We start from the raw sequence: 23,475 nt of genomic DNA, 5'->3' as shown, positions 1-23,475 counted from the left end.
ACAAAGAAAGAATATTAAAGGCAGCAAGAGAAAAAGGCCAAGTAACATATAAAGGAAGACCTATCAGAATCACACCAGACTTCTCACCAGAGAACATGAAAGTTAGAAGATCCTGGGCAGATCTCATGCAAACTCTAAGAGAACACAAATGTCAGCCAAGACTACTATACGCAGCAAAACTCTCAATCACAATAGATGGAGAAACCAAGATATTCCATGACAAAACCAAATTGACACAATATCTTTCTACAAGCCCAGCTCTACAGAAAATAATAGGAGGAAAACTCCAATACAAGGAGGGAAATGACACCCTGGAAAAAGGAAGATAGTTACCTTCTTTCATCAAACCCAAAAGAAGATAACCACTCAAATATAAAAATAACATCAAAAAGGACAAGAAGTAATAATCACTTAATATCTCTTAATATCTCTTAATGTCAATGGATTAAACTCCACAATACAAAGACATAGACTAACAGACTGGATAAGAAACAGGACCATACATTTTGCTGCATACAGGAAACACATTTCAATGTCAAAGACAAAAACTACCTTAGAGTAAAAGGCTGGAAGACAATTTTACAAGCCAATGGTCTCAGGAAACGAGCCGGAGTAGCCATTCTAATATCAGATAAAATTGACTTTCAACCTAAAGTCATCAAAAGAGATACAGAAGGACACTTTTTGCTGGTCAAAGGAAAAATATACCAAGAAGAACTTTCAATTCTGAACATCTATGCGCCAAATACAAGGGCAACCTCATTCATCAAAGAAACTTTACTAAAGCTCAAAGCACACATTGCACCTAACACAATAATTGTGGGTGACTTCAACACTCCACTCTCCTCAATAGACCAATCAGGAAAACAGAAACTAAACAGGGAGAAAGTGAAACTAATTGAAGCTTAGGACCAATTGGACTTGACTAATATTTATAGAACATTTCACCCTAAAACAAAAGAATATACCTTTTTCTCTGTACCTCATGGTACCTTCTCCAAAATCGACCATATAATTGGTCACAAGACAGACCTCAACAAATATAAAAAGTTCAAACTAATACCATACCTACTATTGGATCACTATGGAGTAAGAGTGGTCTTTAATGGCAACAAAAACAACAGAAAGTCCACATACACATGAAGGCTGAGCAATAATCTACTCAATGACACTTTGGCCAAAGAAGAAATAAAGAAAGAAATCAGAGACTTTTTAGAATTTAATGAAAATGAAGGCACAATATACACAAATCTTTGGGACACAATGAAAGCAGTGCTAAGAAGAAAAATCATAGTCCTGAGTGCCTCCAAAAAGAAAATGGAGAGTGCAAACACTAGCAGCTTAAAGACACACCTGAAAGCCCTGGAACAAAAAGAAGCTAATTCACCCTGGAGTAGAACACAGGAAATCATCAAACTCAGGGCTGAAACCAGTCAAGTGGAAACAAAGAGAACCATACAAAGAATCAACAAATTCAGGAGCTGTTTTTTTGAGAAAATCAACAAGATAGATAAACCCTTAGCCAGACTGAACAAAGGACAGAGAGAAAGTATCCAAATTAACAAAATTAGAAATGGAAAGGGGGATATAACAACAGAAACTGAGGAAATTCAAAATATCATCAGATCCTACTACAAAAGCCTATAGTCAACACAAATGGAGAATCTGGAGGAAATGGACAATTTCCTAGACATATTCCAAACACCAAAATTAAATCAGGACCAAATAGATCATCTAAACAGCCCCATAACCCCTAAAGAAATAGAAGGGATCATAGAAAGCCTTCCAACCAAAAAAAGCTCAGGACCAGATGGCTTCAGTGCAGAATTCTATCAGAACTTCAAAGAAGACATAACACCAATACTCTTCAAACTATTCCACAAAATAGAAACAGAAGGAACACTACCCAATTCTTTCTACAAAGCCACAATTACGCTGATACCAAAACCACACAAAGATCCAACCAAAAAAGAGAACTTCAGAACAGTTTCCCTTATGAACATCGATGGAAAAATACTCAATAAAATTCTTGCCAACCGAATCCAAGAACACATAAAAATGATCATCCATCATGATGAAGTAGGCTTTATTCCAGGGATGCAGGGTTGGTTCAATATATGGAAATCCATCAATGCAATCCACTACATAAACAAACTCAAAGAAAAAACCCACATGGTCATTTCATTGGATGCTGAAAAAGAATTTGTCAAAATTCAGCATCCTTTCATGCTTAAAGTCTTGGAAATAACAGGAATTCAAAGCCCATACCTAAACATAGTAAAAGCAATATGCAGCAAACTGGTAGCCAGCATCAAACTAAATGGAGAGAAACTTGAAGCAATCCCACTGAAATCAGGGACTAGACAGGGCTGCCCACTATCTCCTTATCTTTTGAATATTGTACTTGAGGTACTAGCTCAGGCAATTAGACAACATAAGGAGGTCAAAGGGATACAAATTGGAAAGGAAGAAGTCAAACTATCATTATTTGCAGATGATATGATAGTTTACATAAGGGACCCAAAAAACTCCACTAGAGAACTCCTACAGCTGATAAACAACTTCAGCAAAGTGGCATGTATAAAATCAACTCAAGCAAATCAGTAGCCTTCCTATATTCAAAGGTTAAGCAGCCTGAGAAAGAAATTAGGGAAACAACACCCTTCACAATAGCCACAAACAGTATAAAGTACTTTGGGGAGACTCTTACAAAACATGTGAAAGATCTGTATGACAAGAACTTCAAGAATCTGAAGAAGGAAATAGAAGAAGACCTCAAAAAATGGAAAAATCTCCCATGCTCATGGATCAGCAGGATTAATATAGTTAAAATGGCCATTTTGCCAAAAGCAATATACAGATTCAATGCAAAACCCATCAAAATACCAAATCAAGTCTTCATAGAGTTAGAAAGAGCAATTCTCAAATTCATCTCGAATAACAAAATACCCAGGATAGCTAAAACTATTCTCAACAACAAAAGAAATTCTGGGGGAATCAGTATCCCTGACCTCAAGCAATATTACCGGGCAATAGTGTTAAAAAAAAAAAAAAAAACTGCATGGTATTGGTACAGTGACAGGCAGGTGGATCAAAGGAACAGGATTGAAGATCCAGAAATGAACCCACACACCTATGGTCACTTGATCCTCGACAAAGGGGCTGAAAACATCCAATGGAAAAAAGATAGCCTTTTCAACAAATGGTGCAGGTTCAACTGGAGGTCAGCATGCAGAAGAATGTGAATTGATCCATCCTTGTCTCCTTGTACTAAGCTCAACTCCAAATGTATCAAGGACCTCCACATAAAGCCAGACACTCCGAAGCTAACAGAAAAGGAACTGGGGAAGACCCTTGAAGACATCGGTACAGGGGGAAAGTTCCTGAAAAGAACACCAATAGCATATGCTCTAAGATCAAGAATTGACAAATGGGACTTCATAAAGTTACAAAGTTTCTGTAAAGCAAAGGACACCAACAAAAGAAATCGGCAATCAACAAATTGGGAAAAGATCTTCACCAACCCTACATCAGATAGAGGGCTAATATCCAATCTATATAAAGAATTCAAGAAGTTAGACCCCAGAAAACCAAATAACCCTATAAAAAATGGGGTACAGAGTTAAACAAAGAATTCTCACCTGAAGAACTTCGGATGGCAGAGAAACATCTTAAAAAATACTCAACTTCACTAGTCATCAGGGAAGTGCAAATCAAAAGAACCCTGAGATTTTACCTTACACCAGTCAGAATGGCTAAGATTAAAAACTCAGGAGACAGCAGGTGTTGGCGAGGATGTGGAGAAAGAAGAACACTCCTCCACTGCTGGTGGGGTTGCAAATTGGTACAACCACTCTGGAAATCAGTCTGACCATTACTCAGAAAACTGGGCATGTCACTTCCGAAAGATCCTGCTATACCACTCCTGTGCATATACCCAGAGGATTCCCCAGCAGGCAATAAGGATATATGTTCCACTATGTTCATAGCAGCCCTACTTATAATAGCCAGAAGCTGGAAAGAACCCAGGTATCCCTCAACAGAAGAATGGATGCAAAAAATGTTGTACATATACACAATGGAGTACTATTCAGTCATTAGAAATAATCAATTTATGAAATTCTTAGGCAAATGGATGGAGCTGGAGAACATCATACTAAGTGAGGTAACCCAGTCTCAAAAGATCAATCATGGAATGCACTCACTAATAAGTGGATATTAGCCTGGAAAACTGGAATACCCAAAACATAATCCACACATGAAATGAGGTACAAGAAGAACGGAGGAGTGGCCCCTGGTTCTGGAAAGACTCAGTGTAGCAGTATAGGGCAAAACCAGAACAGGGAAGTGGGAAGGGGTAGGTGGGAGAACAGGGGGAGGGAATGGGGCTTATGTGATTTTCGGGGAGTGGGAGACCAGCAAAGGGTAAATCATTTGAAATGTAAATAAAAAATATATTGAATAAAGAAAAAAAAGAAAAAAGTTTCTTGAGATTATAAAACATGGGTAAATATCTCTTTTACTGAAAAAGGTAAGATTCGAATATGAAATATTTTCCTTATTTTTCTTACTACATATTATATATATATATATATATATATTGATTCCTGTGATGGTTTGTACATGCTTGACCCAAGGAGAAACACTTTTAGGATGTGTGGCCTTGTTGGATTAGGTGTGTCACTGTGGCCATTGGCTTAAGACCGTTCTTCTATCTGCCTGGAAGTCAGTCTTCTACTGTCAGCCTTTAGATGAAGATGATGAACTCTCAGCTCTTCCTGAACCATGCCTTGGATATTACCATGTTCTTGTCTTGCCAACAATGGACTGAACCTCTGAACGTATAAGCCAGCCCCAATTAAATGTTGTCCTTAAAAGAGTTGCCTTGGTCACGGTGTGTATTTATACCTGGAAAACTGTAACTAAGACAGAAATTGGTAACAGGGACTGGAGTATCACTGTGATACGTCTGACCATGCTTTTGTTTGGAGGAATGTGGATTTGGGGACTTCGGATAGCAGGAGAATGTTGTAGGAATACTCCTTTCTTTAGTGCTAATGAATTTATCATGTTTCACTAGCAATGCTAAAAGATTTATATTTATTAAATCTTTTGTCTTGTTCTCTGTCTCTGTCTCTGTGTGTGTTTGTGTGTGCACATGGGCACACACTCATATGAGTGTGCATGCACATGTATGTACTTGTGTATATTTTTAGGTGAGCATGTACATGTGTGTGCATGTAGGTGGTGACCAAAGGATAACTTCACCTTAGAAGGTTTTTCTCAGGAACTATCCTACTTATTTTTGGAGGCAGAATCTTTCAAAAATTAGGAATTCTTGAAAGAAGTTAGGGCTGTCTGTCCAGGGAGCCATAGGGATGTGCACTTCTTTGTCTCTCTAGCACTGGCATCATTAGCAGGCACTGCCACACCAGGCTTTGCTAAGAACATTTTGGGGATATAACTTGGATTTTTTTTGCCTTTGAAGCAAAATCTTTACCAACCAAGCTGCCTTTCCTGTCTCCAAACTGCTGTTTATTCAATGAATTAATTTTGTGTGCATTGTTTTCTAAAGCCTTCTCTTTGCTACCCAACAAAATACCAGTGTATCCTATCAATAATGCCTTCTCTTCATGTTTCCTCTGGTGAATTTTCCCATAGCTATTGTTGCTGCTATGAAGAGTAGCTTTGCCTAAGTAGCTGCTCATGCAGTTTTTTGATGGAAACAGCAGTAGATGCACCACCACAAATCAGTTTAGCTAATTAGAACAGAGTCAGAGCAAAGGCTGAGAGTCACTGCCTCATTTACCCTACAATCTCTCAGATAACCGAAGAATTTTTTTAAGGAGCACTGTGCAAAGAGCAGGTCCAAATAATGAAATAGTAACATAGCAAAATTTCACATTTGTTCTATTTATTTACATCCCATATATGTATTTCCTGATACATATTAGTGTATTCCACATCCGTATATATATATATATATATAATAACAACACACGCACATGCACACACTCACACACACACACACACAGAGTCTAGTTTTTTAACTTGACAGAGCCATGATCCTACTTTAAATTTTAGTAACAAATCTCTCTAAACTTTTGGCTCACCTGACATTCTAAAGGCCCATTTACCACTGCTGCCATCACTAACATCAACAACCCACTGACAAGCAGACTGCCTGTTCATAGAAGCAGCAATAGACAGCCTGTATTTTGGACAAGGACTAATTTAGTTCTCTGCAGCACATTCTGCAGTACAAATTAGAGAAAGCAACAAAAATATTCCTAAAGGGAAAAATGGCTTAGAAAATAATGATAAATTTGTGGCTGTTCAAATGGAAAGAGATTATTGAGAAACATTAACACAGTGCAAGTGATACTGATAGGATCCGAAGGATGCGTGTAATTGCTGCACTCTGATCACATGGGCAGACACTGTGGGGACAGAGTGATTACCAAGTGGTACAGAAATCAGGTTAGCCAGGCCTCCCTATGCCTGCTGGGCTGAAGCTCTATTGCAAAGAGATTTCAAAAACTTTCCTTTTCAGGTATTTATTTTCGTCTCTAAATCTCCAGAGATGGTACTTGTAAAACCCAAGGATGTCTTTTTCTTCCTAGAACACCATCTAATAACAAAGAACCCCTTGATACTGAAACTGCCTGCTGAACAGGCAGAAAATGAAGGTAGTTTAGAATAGTTTTGTAGAAACTATTCTAATGGGGAGACTGCCGCTTAGCCCTTTGACTGAGGAAGGTGTTGCCTGAGTCCTTACCTTAAACTGTGTCCTCCTATAAGTCATAAGAGAGTAAAATGTTACATAGATGACTACAAGAGCTCACATTTGAGATATACATGCACAACTAAATCACATGGCACAATAAACTGCTAATGGACTCCATAAAATAGCCACATTTTAATACACATGATGCCATAAAGGCTGTAACTGAATGCTGGTAGACACCAGAACATGTTAACAATGAGGGGGAAAGCTACAATCATTGAATAATTGTTATATCAAATAGAATAATTCTAATTCTAAGAAATATACCAGTTATGAAAAAAGAATTTTTATGAAGTCTTGTAGTTAACATGGATAATACTTCAGAGAATCAACAGAGATGAGAGAAACAGAAACCAAGCAAGATATGAATAAAAATGTGAGCTGTATAAGTAATATGAGATGCAATAGATGAAGGTGGGACAAGTAGTGAAAATAATTGAAAAAAAATTTAAAAAAAAGAAAAACACCCACATTTTTTTAGAATAAAATTTAAAAGAGAGGAGAAAAAAGAATCTGAAAGTTGCCCATGTTAAAAACAAGTATCCAGTGGAGACATACACCAGGTTGGGAAGCAGGCAGGGAGAGACAGACAGAGACTGGAGCTACAGGGAGAGGACTCACACTAGGGCGGGAGGCAGGCAGGGGGAGACAGACTGGAGCAGCAGGAGAGAGAGAGAGAGAGAGAGAGAGAGAGAGAGAGAGAGAGAATGGGAAAGAAAACAACAGTCCTGCACCATTACAACTAGTATCCTTGATTTTCTTCTCAATCATATCTTTTATTAGAATTTTATAAACTTGAATTTTATTTAATGTACACATTTCATGAAATAATCTAAATTTTCCCCAACTTTTAATGTATTAAAAATTGAGACATTGTATCATAATTGAAACAGAATTGATGAGGTTAGCGAAGGGCATTGAGAACAGCAGTCGTGAACGTAAGAGCTAGCTGACAGCATGCACTGGTCACAACTGGAGTCTGAGCATTTGGCAGCTACTTTATGGCAGGAGCAGGCAGAACATTAGTGTAGGAGAAAGAGTTCCTAAAAGTGAGCATCTGGCCAGTCAAGCGACAGTGAGCTGAGAAGGATGTCCTTTGGAGACGGGGGAAGCAACATCGACTGATTACATATACATAAAAGGATCCCATTACTTAGCACATGTAATATCCGGAGAAGAAAATATCCGTCATGAAAAGGCTGTACATGAAATGGAAAAGAATAGGTGATCAATGTAGATAGATAGATGTATGTCTGGTAGCTATATGGATGGTTAGATAATTTGATGGTATGCATAAAATTATCAGTTATATCAGTGTATTGACATATTTTATATATTTGGTTTAAAATATAATATGAAAAATGACCATTTTTTAAGCCCTGTCCTTTGAGTGTTATTGGAAAGAACTTTCCCAAGACCACAAAAATAGGCAGCATTAATGTCTTAATTTCTAGACAAGAATCTCTCTTAAAGAATCTATTTTTTAAATTGTTTTGAGAAATGTCTGTCAGCAAGCCTGAGGTGGAAAGGTACAACATAACTTTGAAAATCCTCTTCTACCAAATACTACGAAATGCTCCAAGAAGACATAGAATGAAGTCTGAAATTGCAATGCTGAACAATGCAGTTTGATAATTGTATTTAAAATATAAAGTATTTACTTGTGGATTTTATAACAGTAAATACATAAGAGTCAGGTGGAAAATAATGTGGGGTGATAGGGAAGAATTTGAAGGGAGTGATGTTGAGGCAGATATGATGAGAACAAATTATATACAAGTATAAAATTATCACACATTAAAAAGTTGGGGAGAATTTAGATTGTTTCCTGACATGTTTACATTAAATACAATTCACGTGTATAAAATTCTATTCAAAGATACTATTGAAAAAAATCAAAGAAACTAATTGTGTTGTTGCATGACTTGTGATCTCATGACTTACAAGTAGAAGTGGAGAACAAAGATTTCAAGGCCAGCATGATCTACCCAGTGACCTCAAGAACAGCTTGTGATATATACATATATATACGTATGTCTGTATGTATATATGTATGAATGAATGTATATATATATATGTATATATATATATGTTTGTATTGCAGGCAATAATGAATAGACTCAACAAGCTGTATTTATGCAGTTATTCATTTATATATGTGTGTAACAATGATGTTTAAAGAGGAGAAGGCTATGAATTGAGGGGGAAGTACAGGAGAATGGATGGGGATAAGGAATTGGCAGTACTTCCTTTTTATTTGAGTGAAAGAAAGGCACCGGCCATAGAACTTAGTGCTAGGTATAACACTGGCTCAGCACATGAGAGGCAAGTCCTGTGCGATTGAGTTACCACTGTTTCTGAACTAAGGTTGTATTGTGTTTTCCTTCATGCTGCAGCTCATCTGGATTCAAGAGAGAGGTACAGTGGCCAAGCATGGGTTTGCCTGAGGTGCTTCCCAGAGGCCGTGGGGATAATGTGGAAGTGACTTGCCAGTGGTAACCTAGCAAGCTGGGTGAGAAGATTGTGGAGTTCAGAGTCAAATTCTCCATGAGATAAAACAGGTTGACCATGGCCTGCCAATGCATGGCCAGTCAGGCCTCCGGGGCAGACACACAAGCACCATGGAAACATGCTGCTGCTGCTTTTTTAATACTTCCCCCAACAGAAAAGGAATGGTTGTTATTTTACCAACTACCAGAATTTTCAAAGAACTAACAATCAAATCCTACACGTACGCTTCAATTAAATTCTCATTTGACAAACCAATATTTCTTTTAAGATAACAAAGATATTTACACTTGAAGCACTAGAGAAATTTACAGAATGCCAGTCTGGTTAAACATGATTGGGACAGTGATTATCAGATTTTCATTCCCTTCTCTTTTAGAATATTTACTGAATCCTTGAGATTTTCTTTGGAAAAGATAGTTAATAGTAGAAGCATCATGGTAATGTGTCAGAGCAAAGGCAAAAAAAGAAAAATCTGCCTAAAGTTGGGTGATCTGTTCATGGGTTTATTTCTTTCTGAAAAAAGAAAAGTGGAAATGTGTGCCTTTAATAAATACAACTTAAGCAAGGTAGTAGTAGGTCCAGTGATAGAGCAAAATGACTCCATTTATCATATACAAGATGCAATGGGAAAGACACAGCATTGCTATTACCAGTTTTCATAGCCTGAAAGTATTGATTAGAAAGATTCGGACAGGGTAATCTGAAGAACATGTCTGCCATCTTTAAAATGAAATAGACAACGAAGGAAATGCAGGGAGACAGAAGCAGGGGCAGCACTGAGCAGTGTGTGAGGCTGATTTGAGATTCCTGCAACTGGGACATTATTGAGAAGATTGACTCTGGTTGGATGGCGCCAGTGGAGTGTGTTGCAGAAAGATGTTATTGGTTATAAATGTTGTGTTATTGGTTCTGATCTAGGAGTTAGTCTGCAGTTTGCTTTTCAATAGCTAAGAAATGTAATTTTTTGTTATACTTTCAAGATTCCTTTAATACTAATTTTATTTCAAAATGAAAAAATAAACAACCATTGAAATTTGGCATGAGAAATTTTTTTTAAAAGACTCAACTGCAATGTATTATTTAAATACTCAGTGCACATATGTGTAGATGTCCAGCTACTTACATTCCCTTTCCAATTCACTTTACTAAGTGGTTTCCATCTTTCATGTTGCAAAACGACACCTTTAAATTATGGCATCTGAGGTTCAAAAGATTTCTTCATGACGAAAATTTGACTCACTCAGAAACATTTCTATTCAAATGGAGTGAGTTGTGTCAAAGTTGAAAAACATGAAGGAGAGTGCTCCTCTCTATTCCTTAATTCCATCTGGTTCAGAAACATGTCTGTTACAGATGTAAAATCTAAAGACAAAAGTGTCTTTCATTTTGCCCATTGTTGAGGTCAACTGGTTCTTGGTCTCTGTCTCACAACACTAGCACAAAGCAAGGCTTTGCTTACAAACAATAGCAAATATTTTGGAAATACCACAAAGCTTTCCACAGGAATCTGAAGAATCACACTTGCTGCCAGCTTCGAATTTCAATTATAGTAATTAAGCTTCTCTTGCTTTTCTAGACACAGTTATTTCTATGTTTTCTAATTTTAATAGAAATCTTGTCCATTTGCTACAGTTGAGAATTTTTGTAGGTGAGTTAAAAGTAGAATTTCTTCTAAGATTTGGGGTCTGCTCTCTCTCTCTCTCTCTCTCTCTCTCTCTGTGTGTGTGTGTGTGTGCTCAGTTTCATGAGCATTAAATGTTGCTATAGACTCATGCTTTCAGTAATTGCTATTGTATAATCTTTTAAAAACATCAACTATTTACAGAAAAAGCATAATATTTGTTGTATCCTATGGCACTCTACCCAATCAATTTTTTAAAGGAATGTTGCTAGCCTTATTTCCAGTAAATACATAACACACATTCACACCCAATTCACAAATGTGAATGAGTTTGCATTTGAAAAAAATATACATTTTTTCTTATAGTTAGTAATGTTGTATAAGTAAAGAGACATTTTGAGGACTATAACTTTCTGAAAGGAAAGCAAAACTTTCTTTTTGAGGAGTGTAATTTGAGAAAATTTGTTGATTTCCCACATGATTCTACCAAACCTATACAACTCACAAATGGTAGGATCCATCAGAAAACTAATCTTCTGGAAAACTGCCTGATCTACACAGTTCCCATTTGTCCATCAAAATCTATTGTTCACACTTTTTTCATGCCAGTGCCCCAGGATAATTGTTTCTGTGAACCACATCATTCTGGCTCCCAGAATGTTGGATTCCAGTAGAGTATAGGCAGTCGAAAGCTTCAGAAATGATCAATAGGCTGTGGATTTGAAAAATTGGAGGATTAGCTTCACATCACTCTCCTCGAATGACTTCTCACTGGCAAAGAGTACACTGCTTAACCAAAAGACATAGCTTTTCTCAGAATCTCAGAGTGTTGAAGATCCTTCAAACTGTCCTCACAAATCATAGCTGCTCAGTTTTAGACATAGCAGTAATTACTAGGCCAGCTGAATGGTAGCAGCAATGATGTACCTTTTCTGTTTGGCTTTGTACTACAACTTCTACATGGTCCACTGGCTAAATGGCTATGTAGTGTTCTTTTTCAGTATATTATTTACTTTTATAATATCTATAATATCATCATATGGTAAGTCAATTATTCTTTGTATAAACACCGACTCATTTGGTTTTGTTGCTAAGACACAGAGAGGTGATGCTTTTCTTTACTGGTAATATGGTAGCCTGAGATAGTGGACTAAATTTCCCAGTAAAAATAATTTACAATGTCAAATAACTTTTGATAAGAGTATGTGAGAAGCAGCAAACATTAAGCCATTATTGGATCAAAATTTAAGTTAGATATGAAGACAAATAAATTATACAATGGCTATATATACATTATATATATATATATATATATATATATATATATATATATATATATATATATATATATATATATATGTGTGTGTGTGTGTGTGTGTGTGTGTGTGTGTGTTTAGAAGTTAATGGAGTTTGCTGAATCTGAGACAGTTTCTTCATATGAGGTGCAAGGGTGGTAAGAAGCTATGGGTCCTGCAGAGGTCATCTGTAAAGACTGAAGTCTAGTGTTCTATTGTTATCAACAGGACTCCACTTCACTTTAATTTGTTGTTTGTGGACTTATTGTGAAACTTCCTTATTGTTGGCAAGTTGCAAGTTCATTATTCAGAAGGATGGTTACTGAAATTAAAAAAAAAGATCTAACTTTTCCCAAATAAATGTCTAATTTTAATGAAAGAAAATGAATCTCCCTCTATGAAGCAGGTAACATAATGGGCTAGCTTACTTAGCTGTATTAAGGAGAAAAAAAAGAAAGTTATCATGAAGTAGAAGTAGATTAAAAGGATTCCTAGGGAAAAATTATTCCAGCAACTCTATAAGAACACAGAATATTTACAACTTCTTATATACCCAAGGAAAAAATATGATAGGAAATCTAAACACAAAAATAAAATCTAAATTTAAAAATTTTGTATTTCTATATAGAAATACAAAATTAATCTCAGAAAACTAAGAAGAGAGACATTAAATTAAATGTATTAGAACAAATGCTTTAAAATTTGGCATTTGAAATGTAAGTTATTACTGCAGTTTGGTCTTATGCTATGCTAAATCCTGGTTTGCTTCCAGAGACCTCATGATGTTGTTATTTAATTTTGCCCCCCTAGTTATCCCTGGTCAGTGAATAAAGATGTCGACAGACAATAACTGAGTAATGTAGACACAAATGAGATTTAGGATTCCTGGGCTTGGGGTCAGAAGAGAAATACAAGGTTGGAGAAAGGAAGGTGAAGAGAGAAGATGCCGCCATGGGGAAAAATCTTGCAATAATGGCCATTTGGGTTGGCTAATTGGAGTTAAGAGCATCTTAGATGATATGTAGCAAATTACATAATGGGATTATTGTCCAGACATAGGCATAATAGTATAGAGGATAGACATCTAGCCAGCTCTTGTGCTGATTAAGGCTTCTTGTATATATAATAGTTATGTGTATTTACCAGGGAACTAAATGGTCAAAGGTGAGGTAGAAACTCCAGATTGGTATTAAATATTTTCAACAACAATTTATGGTTATTAAACATATTCAAAAAAGCATGAAGAATTATAAAAATTAAAATCATAAAGCATAAAAACAGAATAGCAAAAGTTACCCAAATACCAAGAACAATTAAAACAACAAGTACTTTTAAACTAAATAATTTTCAGGCTAAACACAATTGAAGGCATGTGTTGATAGGCAGAAAGAATGTCAGTTTATTTTGTGAGTGGATCTGCTAAACTGTAACAAGTGTTTGTATCTTAAACACCTAAGAAGTGAGCTCAAAACATATAAGGTAAAAACTGAACCTCTAATGTAATAAACAAATCATACACACAGTATTTTTTCATATTACCAAGATATAGATTATTTGAGCAATCCAAAAGAGAAATTTAATTCAAATTTAGTTCATAGACTATTATCTGTAAGCGACATGGTCTACAATCTTTTCTAATACGTATAGGATACAGATCAAAACCTAGACTACAAGAGAAACCTCAAAGAGTTGAAATATAGAAAGAAATAATAAACAATGTGTTATAATGAAGTTTGATTTATTCATCCTGGTTAGGGAGATTTCATGTCTTAGTGTCTAATAGCAAGGGCAACATAAAGCCTAATAGAAACAATAAGAGAGAGATGGCTCACCCCGAGAGCAACTTCAGTAACTTGTGAAGGAAGAGTGTGTTTGCACAAAGAGTTAAGGATAAAAATCATGGGTCTTAACAGTTTACACATGAAACATACAAGACATATTGAACATCTGTGAAAAGAACAATAACGAAAATGTTGTAGTGTAGCAGAATATAAAAACAGAGAAACAGCAAGGAATTTCCAGTAGGCTGTAACTTCGTAAATTACAACATCTGTCCATTGTGAAAAGCATCATCAAAATTGATGGCATATGTTGCATTAGATTTTATCACATGTTTATCACTCCAAAGTTTAGTTGGAGGTCCTATAATTTGTCAAGTATAGAGAAAAGCTGAAAAATAGTAAGATAAGAATGGAAGAAGGCTACAAAAGTGACAAAAAATCACACTAAAATACTGCATTGTATAGATGAAAATGATTTTGCTTCAAAGTGTGCATCTTATATTGTCTTTAAGGGTTTAATTAACAAAAATTATGCTGAATGGTTTCCAATAGCTAACAGATAAGATAGGACACTAGAAACCTGGGAAGTTCAATGCGAAGGACAGTCCTGCCACCCCAAGTAAATGCTACCTTCACTCCCCAGGAAACAGGGCTGACTACTGTCTGAGGACTGTGGACAATAGGTCTCACACCTGTGTTCTCTATTTCAGATCCTTCATGAACAGTCCTTCAAAGGGAATTCTGAAGCTCTTTTCCCTTTTATCGAGGACTTCAGACTGGCAACTCATGAATGCTGATCTTTAGTTCCACAGCTTACACTTAGCTTCCAGCCCAGACTCCTAGGTCCACTGAACAGATGGCTGATTGAGAATAAAAAAAAATATAGGTGTCACTACTAAGGAGTATCAGCAATTCCTAACATGTAACCTTCATTTTGAGCCAGACATGTCTCTACTAATGTGATGTAACATATTAATTTTACACTGATATATGCTATATAGAATAGTATACACAAAATAAAATGGTATTTACCTGTTATTTTTCAATATTGGTCATTAGAAGTAATAAAACGAATGGATACAAGTTTCCCATGATCTGTATGTGTAGGGCTAGATTTCTAGAATTTGATTTTTTTTTTTGGAAAACATTAACACTTGCAATATGGAGTGAACTTCATGGCTGTGTGACTGCTGCAGATATATCCTTGGAGGAGAAAAAGTACTCCCTCCCCTACCTTCTCTCTCATTCCTTATAGGAAGGTTTTATATGAAACCTCTCCTGATAGATCCTACAATGATTCCTCTTCACAAATATAAATTAGAACAGTAAACTAACAATGAACTAAAGCCCTATCATTGCTAGCCAAAAATCAAGCAATTTGATTTCATTTTAAATATTTATATAACAGTATTAGAAAAATGACTTGCACAAAAATCTTATTGCAAAATACAATTGTAATTGTTTTGTAAAAATAGCCTACTTATATTCCTTTACCATTTATTGTTTAAAAGCTTAGTAACTTACATATTACAAATATATGGAGGAATGACAGTCAATCAGTGCTATAATACTACAGTGTGTAATAACACATATTGTATCACAGGATGGATAGGTGTAGTTTTACATGCTTTAATTATATATATATATAGTCTCCTAGATTTTACTCTCATGGAACACTTGAAGCAATATGAATACTATTAACAATCCCATTAGCATCATATGTAGCTAAAATATATTTATGAATTCAGGTGAGTGAATATTTCTTCTCAAGAACTATGTTTGAAATGTTAAAATGTACTATTTGTTGATAAGTTTTTGTATAATAACAAAATATAACAAAATAACAAAAAACCTGTAACTTTAGTATGTTAACTACATAGTGAACTCTCTGCTAAAGAACTGTAAATGATATTTTTCAAGCAGCCACTAACAAAGTAAAAAATAGCTCTTTATAACACATTTGAAAATTCCAGTTTCTGTAAGGCAAAGGACATTGTTAATAGGACAAAATGGCAACCAACAAATTAGGAAAAGATCTTTCCACTCTACATTCAACAGAAGGCTAATATACAAATAACTCAAGAAGTTAGTCTCCAGAGAACCAAATAACCCTTATTAAAAAATGGGGTATAGAGCTAAGGAAATACTTTTCAATAAGGAATATTGAATGGCTGAGAAGCACCTAAAGAAATGTCCAACATCCTTATTCATCAGGGAAATGCAAATCAAAACAACCCTGAGATTTCACCTCAAACCAGTCAAAATGGCTAAGATCAAAAATTGAGGAGACAGCAGGTGCTAGAGAGGATGTGGAGAAAGAGGAACACTCCTCCACTGCTGGTAGGATTGCAAGCTGGTACAACCACTATGGAAATCAATGTGGTGGTTTCTCAAAAAATTGGGCATAATACTACTGGAGGATCCTGGGAATATACTCAGAGGATTCCCCAGTATATAATAAGGGCACATGCTCCACTACATTCATAGCAACCCTATTTGTAATATCCAGAAGCTGGAATGAACCCAGATGTCCCTCAACATAAGAATGAATACAGAAAATGTAGTATAATTATGCAATGGGATACTACTCAGCTATTAAAAACAATCAATTCGTGAAATTCTTGGGCAAATGGGTAGAATTGGAAAATATCTTCCTGAGTGAGGTAACCCAATTACAAAAGAACACACATGGCATGCACTCACCAATAAGTGGATATTAGCCCAGAAATTTGGAATGCCCAAGACACAATTCACAGATCAAATGAAGCTCAAGAAGAAGGAAGAACAAAGTATGGAACCTCTGGTTCTTAGAAGGGGGAACAAAATACCCATAGAAGGAGATACAGAGACAAAGTATAGAGCAGAGTCTGAGGGAAAGACAATCCAGAGACTGCCCCACCTAGGGATCTATCCCATATACATTTACAATAGTGCTTGCTTAGTGGAGCTGGATATAGCTGTAACCTGGGAGGCTCTGCTAGTACATGACAAATACAGAGGGGGTCACTCTCAGCCAGCCATTGAAATGAGCACAGGGTCCCCGATGGAACAGCTAAAAAAAGGACCCAAGATGCTGAACGCGTTTGCAGTACCATAGGAGGAACAACAATATGAGCCACCCAATAATTCCAGGACAAAACAATCAACCAAAGCGTTCACATGGAGTTACCCATGGCTCCAGGCACATAGTCAGCGGAGGATGGCCTTGTTGTACATCTAAGGGAGGAGAGGCCCTTGGTCCTGGGAAGGCTAGATGTTGTAGTATAGGGGAATACCAGGACAGGGAAGCAGGAGAGGGCTGATTCGGGAACAGGGTGAGGGGAAATGGGTTATGGCATTTTTGGGGTGGGGAGAACCAGGAAAGGGTACATTTGAACTGTAAACAAATAATATATATAATAAAAAAATACACAAACAGAAATATTAAACAGAATTGACAAACAGAATTATTAAAAAAGGAAAATTATAAAAACATAAATGATATGAACAGTTAAGTGGTATTAAATTATTCTAATGAAATTAATTTTCCCCAGAGAAGTTGTTAAATTGTGAATAAGGAAATCAGAGCTTTGTCACCAATTTTCTCTATATTGAGTGTATATATTTGTAGTTTACATAGTTTACTTATACAAAACTTGTCTTTACTCATAAATTTAATAACTTAATTCTCCCTCCAAATATTAAATTAATCTAGTTTACCAAAATTCCTTTTTTAAACTTAATGTATGTATACTATCCATGTCAGTTATATCAATCAATAGTTTTTCACATCAATATTTTCACTGTATTCACAGGTGTAAGCAGAGGCTCAAGTTAATATTTAAAAATAATACAGTTATATTCTGGGAGAACCCCAAGGAAATGACTAAGAACATACTATATTAATAGATAGGCTCTCCAAAGAGAGATCAAGAAAGGAATCCAAGAATATATCCACTGGTTTATTCAATACAAGCAACCTGTCTCTACTGAGGCAAAGGTAGTTCCTTTGACTCTTGATTTATTTCCTAAAGAATCTCCATAGAATGTTCTGCTTTTCTGTTTATATACTTACCCTCTATGATTAGTGCTGGAGTTCCATTCCTTTATTCAACTTCTATCATCTGTACCACTTTTCTCTTGGCCACCTCAATGGATTTAGCTTCATATGTGACCGCTTCACTTAGTGGATAAGAATCCCTCCAATTATCTCCACTTCTTAACCTCAAACTCCATCTATGTCCATCTCTATCTTCCACCCTTAAAGAGCTAACTCTACTAACCATGGCCCCATTAGCCAATACTATATAGTCTCATGGTCCTAGTGATGGAGCAGAGAGCCCAGAGTACCTGGGTTTTTATTGTTGTTTGTTTGGTTTGGTTTTGTTTTGTTTTTTTTTTTCGTTTGTTTTTTCCAGGTTCTTCTAGTGGAAAAAGGTGTCACTGTTAAAATTAAGTTTAGAATGTGAATTATTGTTTTACTTTATTTGGATAGATTTTGTTAGATGAAGCAGACCCATAGACTAGAGACAATCAGAAATCATCTGTGAAATTTATATTACCCTCAATCCTACTTAACATACATGATTTCCAACATTTGGCAAAGGTAAAAACACATGAAAGAGAAAGGTGTTGATAAAGCACATAGGATAGAGAAAATGCTATATTGTCTCGATTTTAGAAACATGTGAATCATTGTGCACAACAGGATGAATATGTAAAATAAACAACTGCACATGCAGTTTCCTACTTTGTAATCTTAATTAAGATTTTTCTGCCCACACTTCAACACTATGCTTGGGAGACTGAATAAAAGAGCAAAATTAAATTCTGATGTGCTAGAGATTATTTTTCATTTGTAAACTAGAGATTCTGCTCTCTTTCAAAAGAACCTTCTTAATATTTTTATGTTGTGTCTTTATAAATACATCACCATTAATGCAATTTTTAAGATTGTATTACAGACTTAAAGTTAATTATATTGTGTAAATCATAAGTATTCCTATGCAGAATGTAAGGTGTCATTATCCTCTCCTTAAGAAGAGCTTAATTTCAAGCACACAAACACTTGGGATGCTCATTTACTATCTGAAAAATATAAATATAGCAATCTGTTTTCTGAAAAAAGAATGAAAGCTTTACAAAAACAAAAGTCTCTAAGTTTAAGTGCATTTCATTTTTCTAAACCACAATAATAAGAATAATATAATTACTATCTATACAAGAAAAACTTCATGTGGCAAAACTCTTTAACACATCTTTCTAGTTCCTTCTTTGATAATGATGTTGTAAAATTTCAATTCTCGATCTCAAATTTCCTTCCAGGCTTCATATGTGCTGTATATAACTTCATGTTTGAGGTATAGCGAGAGTGGTTTCATATTGTTGAGACATTTGACTGCACAGAAAGCAACTGGTACTGTTATATGATAAGAGGCTCACTAAGACACACAGCAGTTTGTGGCATACAGAAGTGCTGGAGCATATATCCAACTCTGTTTCTCATAAGTGTGTGGCTTTTTTGTTTTTCTGTAGATGCCAGCACAGGACATTCAGTGTAGAGGTAACCTGAGTGATGACAAAGCCATCCCAGGAAATATCTGATCCTAAGAGCTGGACAGCTGCTGAAATGCATAAAGGGCTCCACTCCTCCTAGAATTCCCAAATCCAGGGAGGCAGATATGGCTCACCAGTGAAATTCGCCTGAGAGCAAGCCTGGTAAGCTGACTTGGACCCTAGGACTCACTTGTTGGAAGGAGTAAACTGAATCCTAAAACGTATCCTATTATCTCGACATGTATGGTCTAACATATGCATCCATATGAAGCAACAACACACACACACACACACACGCACGCACGCATCGCATTGAGAGAGAAAAGTGAATATGTCTCTAGAATCCAGCAATCTTGGCTTTGAAAAAATTTGTCAAAGTATTTTAATACATTTGTAGATAAAAAGGAAAACAGAAGATATAAATCACTGCTAGTAGAGCCCCAGATCTGGACACACACAAAACCCCAAAAGCACTGAAGTGTTAGTTCACAGCGGCCAGAGACACATTTAACAATATGTAAAGACAATCTCTTCTTCAGAACTTTAATGCTGAAGCTGCAGGCATAAAAAAAGATGCAGCCTGGGACTTTCATCCCATCACAGGTAGCTTAGCTCCCTCAGTTTTATCCTGCAAAGTCCAAGAAGGCCTGACAAACAGCAACACCAAATGAGAAGCATCTCCTGGGCAATGGTGTGTATAGACAGAGGGATTCTTTTAGTCAATTGCAGGAATTACACGTTAATGCTTTATACTAAAAGACTTCAAGCCTGCCAGGGCTGAACCTGTGAAGTCATGCCAAGCATGTACACAATGCTTTATCTGTGAAGCTCTTTTTCTTTGGAGCAATTCAAATTCCCCCTTTTCTCCTTAAAAGAAAATATCTCAGCTTGGTCAATCTCTTAGATTTGAATCATAATTACAGTTCAAAATCATTCTTATAGAACCACAGAATGAGACAAATACCCCTGCCACCAAAAATCAGTATTTTTGCAATAAATAATTCTAGACCTTTCAATTTAAGAAAAATTTATAATGACCAAATTGCTTAAAGTATTCTCCAGATGTGTTGAAGCACAAGTTAACTTACTGTTATTTGTAAGTTCTAGAGGGCCATAGGCATTATTATGTGCTAGTTTTGGAGGTCTGTAAGTATCACTATGTGTAATTTCTAGAATTCTATAGGGATCATTCTGTGTAAGTTATAGAGGTGTGTAGGAGATCATTCTGTTTAAGTTCTGGAGGGCTGTAGGTATCATCCTGTGCAATTTCTTGAGGGTCATAGACATTATTATGTGTAAGTTCTAGAAATCTGTAAACACCATTATTTTATGGAAGTTCTAGAGAGCTCTTGGCATTATTATATGCAAGTTCTAGAGATCTGTATATATCATTATTGTGTGAAAGTTCTAGAGGGTCACCAAAAGTATTTTCTAGGCTCAGATTCAGAGCCTAGAACATGATCAGCAGATGTGTCAAAGCACAAGCTGCCTTACCATTATGCGGAAGTTCTAGAGGGCTGCAGGCATCTTTATCCATTATCAGTTTTGGCAAAGAGACGAGCGTTTTGACGAGGGATGCCGAGATGGGCTGCACCAACAGGGAGGTGAGGTTCGGTCGGCTTTGTCTAAAGCTTCCATCTGCATTCAAAGAGAAAAGAAGTGAGTCATTAGCAAACAGAAACTGAAACCCATCACAGACATGTTCTTTCCAATCAAGGGGATAATGTCCACTCACTTCTCAATTATATTCTGTGAAACGCATTAAAATTTAGTCTGAATAATATTCTGCACCTTCATTAACCACGTGTCCATACACTTGCCACAGTCACATAGCAGCTATCTAGTAGATCCCAAGACAGTGGAGCTGTGGTGAGGAGACTGAAAAGCAATGTGACTTGAACCACAGAATTCAGAAGTCCCATGAACTGGCAACTCCTTCTGCCTTCCTCAGGATGAGGAAAGGGGAGTCCATGAAGTGTGGTGTGAAGAAGGGCTCTGTCCTTTGCACACATATTGCAGAATGCCCGAATCTTCCTCATGCCAGTGGGAAGCGATGAGTCACAGAGGAGATAATGATAGGACTCTGTAAGGACTTCTGAGAATCCATAATAATAACTCTGTGCCTAGTGCCATGAGACAACAGAACGTTTGTTAAAAGCGGATATAAAGCAACCAGTAGGAAATATCATTTAAAGTTAATCAAATTCAGGTGGCCATTGGTAAAACAACTTGTCTAAGAACTCCTTCACTTCAGCCCATATGGGATGAATCCTACCCACATCTAAAAATCAAATCAACTCAATTTTGCTGTTCTTGCAACTGTACAGGGGAGTGAATCTGTGAGAAGAGTGCAAGAGGCCGAGGAGAACTGTCAGGGATCAGAATGGGTGGGAAGACATGTCAGAGGTGAGCCAAGGAGTCTGAGGAAATCTACAGTATGATTAGAGTTGGGGTTTAAAACACTTACAGTTAGCTTTAACTGGAACAAAGTGGTGAGACACAAAAGCAATAGTGCAGTATCAGTAGACGTGGTATAATCAGGAAAATTGTTTTATGGGAAAAGGAGAAAAGGACAAAAACTTGGAATGATACATATGAGACATGAAGGTGATTCCTGGTGACAGGGGATGAATAGTCAGTATATTGAGCAATATTGAGCAAAACTGAAATACAGTTTTAGGAAAGTGGCTCACACAGAAAATACTAGTCTTGTAAGGGCTTAGATTTGAGTTTGTTCCCCAGAATGCTCCTGATGCTGTGTATGTGGGGCTCCTGATGCTGTGTATGTGGGGCGGGGGCAGGGGCCTGAAGTTGTGACTGAGTTTGCAATCACAGCAAATACAGGAGAATTCCTGGGGCTCACTGGCTGTACAGCCTAATCTGGTTCATAAGTTATAGGTCACCAATGAGAACCTATTCTAAAAAGTGGTAGCGGAGAACGAGTGCCCCTGAAGCAACATTTAAAAACATTTAAGACTATCACCTGGCTTCTACACACACATGCACAGGGGCAAGCTCACCTTCCAAAGAAATGTGCATTCCCATGTGTGCGCACACACAAACACATACACACACACACAAACACATTGAATAATAAAAGTGAGGTACCTCAAACACATATGGAGGAGTGTGAAGGAAACTCTAAAACCCAGCCAACACTGAAAGATGATGAACCCATTACCTTGGGAGAAATCAAGAGGAGAAGGAGACACAGAAAGTAGAAGAAGATAACTTTAGGAAATAAACCCTCTTTGAACCTTTGAATAAGTAATGTATTAAATTTATCTATAATATTAATAGAATGCAAATCAAACGAAATTGGTAAGACAAAATAATTATGACAGTGCACACGAAACTCAGAGAAAGTGGAGGTGACAATACAGCAAATGTGTTCAAGCAAACAGGAAAATTCTTGATAAAACTATTTTATTGACTCAGAAAAGGAAATTCACAGTTGAATGCTGCCAGTTACATTTCAGAATGCAGTGCCATATTTTTTAGAACTGTTATTAGGGAAATGATTCTGGAGTTGGCTTAGAATTTAATTTAATTTGTCTGTTGGGGGTGATGACTTCACTGATCCTGGTAACCAGGTCCCAGGAGGTGGATTATACATGAAAAAAATATATTTTAGAACAGCTTCTTAAATTTATCATCTGGAAAAGCACCAGATTAAAAAAAAGAAGAAGAACTGACTTTAGCTTAGGACTGTGGCTGTCCTGGGAGCCAAGGCTTTGAGAAACCGATGATAAAGATGTAAACTGACAATCAGTTTTGTTGGAGAAGCACAGGGCCAGTTTTGGGTCTCAGCAACTCCTTTACGTTCACAGGTGACTGAATTCTGACCACAGTGTAGTTCACCGCTCCCTTCCATCTTGAGGTAAAGACCACCACAAGCTGTATAGTTTGTAAAGCCCAGAGCAAACTGACAGTGTATGGTTACTA

The sequence above is a fragment of the Apodemus sylvaticus genome, chromosome 4 (assembly GCF_947179515.1).
Source record: "Apodemus sylvaticus chromosome 4, mApoSyl1.1, whole genome shotgun sequence".
Taxonomy (NCBI): domain Eukaryota; kingdom Metazoa; phylum Chordata; class Mammalia; order Rodentia; family Muridae; genus Apodemus; species Apodemus sylvaticus.
The sequence above is the reverse complement of the archived record's forward strand: the minus strand, read 5'-3'. Positions refer to the sequence as shown.